Source organism: Sinocyclocheilus anshuiensis, unplaced genomic scaffold (genome assembly GCF_001515605.1).
Source record: "Sinocyclocheilus anshuiensis isolate Anshui unplaced genomic scaffold, SAMN03320099.WGS_v1.1 scaffold928, whole genome shotgun sequence".
In the NCBI taxonomy this organism is placed as follows: Eukaryota; Metazoa; Chordata; class Actinopteri; order Cypriniformes; family Cyprinidae; genus Sinocyclocheilus; species Sinocyclocheilus anshuiensis.
Window position 1 is genome coordinate 837070 of NW_015552531.1, and position 5590 is coordinate 842659.

The window sequence follows — 5590 nt, forward strand, 5'->3', positions numbered from 1 at the left end:
CCCATATTTTAACATTTACTGGTAATTAAAAGAGATTTGGATTCTGAGATTTAATTGTATGTATAAATACATTTTCCCCTTCTTAAAATCATTCTAAATATTTTCTCAGCCTGTCCCATTACTGAGAGATCTACATAAGTCTTTATATAAGTTTTTAGCCTGCCTTTTCAAATCTTATCAGCATAGTACATGAAACTTACATAACAGGCAGCATGGAGGCAGTGGACGATTGGCTGTCTGTTTGGCTTTTATTGCCAGTTTGCTTCTCTCTACTGCAATAATTCACGTGGTTTGCTCAAAGACCTCACAGATTGAATCGGGAACACAAAAGTGGATGAGAGTGGATGAGAGAGATTTCATCCTCTTGCTTGGTTGAATGAGATGGCGGTAGGTCTGTTCGCAGTCCTGTCAAAGAGAGGTTCTGATAACAATACGAAACATTACAAAATTATATCCTTCATAAAGAGAGCTGGTCTGGAGACCACTAGTGAAAATGCTCCTGAATTTTAAATTCAGATGAAATTAAATTTGTTTAATTAATTACGCATATTATTTTGTTTTGTAGATCAATTTGTTTATTCCCAAGTTTAAACTGAATTGTGAATTCTAGATTTTCAATGTGATTTCAATTTATTAGGCTAATTTGTGATTTTTTAGACGGTGACAACAAAAAAGGAAGTGCCATTTTTCTCTCACAATTCTGACTTTTTTCTTGCAATTCTGTATAATATAAACTCAGAATTGCGAGATATAAACGTGCAATTCTGAAAAAGGCAGAATTGTGAGACAAACTCTCTGCGATTAATAATCTGCGATTCGAGATTCGTCTAGCGTATATTTACAGAAACTATTAAAGTGTTTTGTGAGACCCTGCTCTTGAGGTATTTTAGCGGCTGTATGGTGCAGTCAAAAATATTTTTTTGCATTAATACAGGTGTGGAGAAGATAGCAATGCAAGTTATACAACATTCAAACATTTCACTTAAGAAAAGTCACCAAGGCCTCAGCCGGAGTGGGAACGTGATTCAGCTAAATGATGTTTTATGCATCTGTTACATTATTTATTCAATAATTCACATTTTCCTCTTCTCCTTCATTTTAAATATTTGATAGCTGAGACATTGTGCTGTGATGAATGGATGTTTCTCGCTGGTAGAAAGAATCTCTCTCGTCTCGCAGAAAAGGTTGCCATGACGATAGGTCTCTGCGCACTAGATGACAGTGCACGCTTCAAGGAAAATTGTCTGACTCATGCTAAAGAAATGCCAGAACTGATGTGCTCAAACATGTGAGAAGGTCACCTGTGGTAAATGTGGTGTGTGAAATGGCCCGTTTATTAAATACACCTTACTTTAAACTTTATTAAATACACCTTTCTAATACTGAAGAGGTGTTCAACCAGTTGCTGGTAGCCATTGACTTCCATTGTATTTTTTATTCCATACAATAGTATTTTTCAAAATATTTTCTTTTGTGTTCAGCAGAAGAAAGAAATTCATACAGGTTTGGAACAATTTGAGGATGAGTAAATGATGACAAAATTTTCAGTTTTAGGTAAACTCCCTTTAACATGGTATGATATTTATTAATTTAAATGTATTTAGGTGTATTTATAATGTACGTTTTTAATGCATTTATAGACGTTTTTTTCTTTTTGTTTTGTTGTGCATTTTAAAGACTGGTCAAAAATCATGAGATTAATCAACTACTTTTCTATTCTAATAATATCATAGTTTTTATCAGAAATATTTTTTTTTATTATTATTATTATTTTGAAGGAATTCATAGTTCACCCAAAAATTTGCTGAAAATTTACACACACTATTACAAACAAGTAGCTTTTCACTTCACAAGAGGTTAATTGCTGGACTGGAGCCATGTGGATTACTTGTGGATAATTACAATGTTCTTATCTACATAACTGTTTGGACACTCATTCTGACGGCACCCATTCACCGCAGAAGATTCACTGGTGAGCAAGTGATGTAGTGCTAAATTCAGTCATGCTAGAGTCAGTCTGAGTCTTGTTTGTGTTTTATTTAATAAAATCTTAATGACATAATATGACCTGACACTGAGGTTTGTCCTCAAGTTAACAGACTCAGTGATGAGCAGGTCGTGTTCTGTAAATTATCAGTAGGAACCCCTCATATTTCCCGTATCTGTTAGAAACAGACACACACACTGACTCACTGGTCAAGAGACACAGTGGTCCAATTTTGCTTGAAAATATTCCAACAGCTGGTGTTTGAGGGAAGTCCCACAGTGAATATGAAGAGTGAATTGTGGGTCACATTCACACATACTGTACAATGAGTCACAGCTAAAATACCATTCATCATCAGATCAGATATATACAAAACATAGCCTGTTAACATTATGTGAGGTTTGAGCTAGGAATTTTGAATGAAATAAAATGCTGACTGACCTTTTACATCACACTTTCCTTTATATTTACATGATTTTTGCATGATGCATTTCTTTTTACCCATATTATATTCTGACATCAATATTTAATCTAATGTAATATACTTTTTCTATCACATTGTCCTTAAGGAGGCTTTTAGTCCCTCACCCTTAGGCCATGCATGATATAGATGAATCGTGGAGAATTACTTCTGAATTATTGTGATGCTTTTCTAAGCTGTTTAGACCCTCATTCTGACGGCACCCATTCACTGCAGAGGACCCATTGGTGAGCAAGTGGTGTAATGCTAAATTTCTCCAAATCTGTTCAGATGAAGAAACAAACTCATCTTGGATGGCCTGAGGGTGAGTATTTTTTTTTTTTGGGTGAAATATTCCTTTAAGGGACATACATACATACATGTACTAGTCAATCTAGTGGGTAAGTAACAATATATCATCACTATCTGTTCTCCATACAGAATGTTTTTCCATCTCTCACATTTGTCTTTATTTTGAACTGAATTGTAAGTCAGTAGTCACTGCTCTGTTTATATCTGTCCTGCTCCTTTTACTGTTATCAAGAGAAAAACATCAAGTGATTTATTTTTAGCTTTGCATGGAGGACAAATAAACAATACACATCAGACACAGCTTACAACGGCATATTTAACAGTGTGCAGTTTTACTATAAATAATTTATGGATGATTTGAGTTGTGAGAGCAAAAGGGTCTTTTTTCACTCCATAGTCTCTACCAGACTGACCTATTTCGTACTAATCTAAAGTACACTGAAATAAAAATTAAGTGTATATTAATTTTTTGTGGGGTATTTAAGGAAGGACATAATATAATATAATATAATATAATATAATAGCATTTTATTTCTATTTTATTCTAAATTACAGATTATTATATCTGACATGCAAAATGCCTCTATATTGTATTTTAAAGATGTAATGAATAATGCAACTTTTTCTAGGCATTTTCATGGACATGTTAAATTGTGTCTTAGTAACTTTCTCTATTAATGGTGATTCTCTAGAAATTCACTGTAGTCAAGGATGAATGTTAGTGAAGTACTGCTTGTGTGAAGGATGTTCATCTAATCCTGCTAACGTTAAGGACATATACATCGGCTTACTTCACCACTGCATACAGCATCTCATTACTGATATTCCTATGGGATGCTCCCATAAAGGTATAATCCCATGCTCAAGGATTATATAAACATTTGAATTCATGAAACATCCATTTAAAGCTTCTTGTCATTGAAGGATAGTGTTTAATTCCACCCCACCCCCTTCTGACAGTCTCCTGATCTGCATGGAATGCCATAGTTATGAATTGGAAAACCTTTTGCTCAAGAATTCGTAATGATGGATATATAGTGTGTTCATGGTGTAACGTATAAAAACAAACAAAAGCAAGTCATAAATGAGCAATATATTACATATTTTAACACAACACAAACCTACACTGTAAAAAATAAGTGTAATTTTAACTGTAACATTTTGTAAAAACGCTACGGAAAAAAAACTGTTAATAGGTTAACAGTAAGTTCCCATACTATATACAGGGAAAAACTGTAAAATATCTAACCAGACATTTCATGTAATTTTACAGTAAAATGCTGTTAATTTTACAGTTTTTAGAAGTAAAAATAACAAATCAATGTATAATTTACAGTCAAAAACTGTAAACTGATATTCCCAGAATTCCCTGCATGACACTCCACATTTGAAATTATTTTGTTTAAATAATCATGTTTTTTTTAATAGTTTTTGTTATTAGTTATGTATATTTGGGCTTGATGTTACATCTTCTGTTGTTTAATGAAAGTTTAATGCATTATTTAAGTATCATGTGTGTTACCATGATGGTGTTTTGTGTTTGCATGAATGACTCTGTGCACCTTCTATATATTAGTATATACTTCTGCTTGTGGCGAAGCTACTTGTGATGATCTTTGATTCTTCATGTGGCTTTCTCTTTTACCACCTGCATTATTATGGTGGCTGTCAGTATGTTAAATGTACAAAACAGATTTTAATAGCAGTGTGCATTGTTGAATTTACTGGTTTACATTCAAATTTTCTTGTTTGTAAATTACAGTTTTATACTGTAAAATTACAGTTTTTCTGTATTTTTTACAAAATTATTCTGGCAACCACAGCTGCCAAAATTATTTTGTAAAAACGACAGAATTTTTTTTACAGTGTAGTAAATTGGCTAACATACAATTCAAAACAATCTAAAAAAAGTTCTGTGACAAAATATTCATTAATTTTTGACTGGATGCTGACTATTTATTCTGTGATACAGTATGTAGAATTTAGCAGGGATATACAGTATATTTACAAATTCAGAAATATAGCCAATACTGTAAAAACAATTAACACAACAATCAAAAAGTCCACTATATTCTTTTACAACTGTAATTATTATGCAAATAATTTTATTAAAATACATGTAATCAAAAATCAATTAAATATGTAATTGAATAAATAATTATCAAATGATGCCAAAAATATATATGCCAAATATAACATATACAAATGTTTTTGTCATTTTTATTAGTTTTTTAAATGTCTGTATAATTTTTATTACATTTATTATTTTTAGTTTATTTAGTTTTAGATATGTTAGTACTACAAGTCAAACAAAACTAGCTAAAATAAAATAAGTAAAATAAGTCTTTTTGTATATTTTATTTCAGTTAATTAAGAAAAAAGTTAATTTTAATTAACTATAATAACCCTGTTTGAAAAACTCAAAAATCATGTTTACTGTGTATGATAGCATGTTTACGTGTAATTAATCAAAAAAATAATTTTATTAAATTAAATCAGGTTTGAACTGTGCACAATCTTGGTCACTAGACAACTTTCTCAAAAAAACTTTAATCACAAAGAATACACTTGCTATCTGAGATTATGGGTGATATAACAAAGATAAGACAAGAAAAACAGATTTCATTAAATTCAAAAACAAGACAGCCTGACCCTCCTTTCCTCAAAAATCTCTTTTGCCTCTTCTTTCTTCTTCTGTCTCTCCTCATCTGACCTTTCTTTTGTTCCTTATTTGTTTTCGCATACTCAGCCTTTCTTCCATTCAGATTCAGAACATTGCCTTAATTATTCCCTAATATTCAATCTGAAATTCAAACTGACAATGACATGTT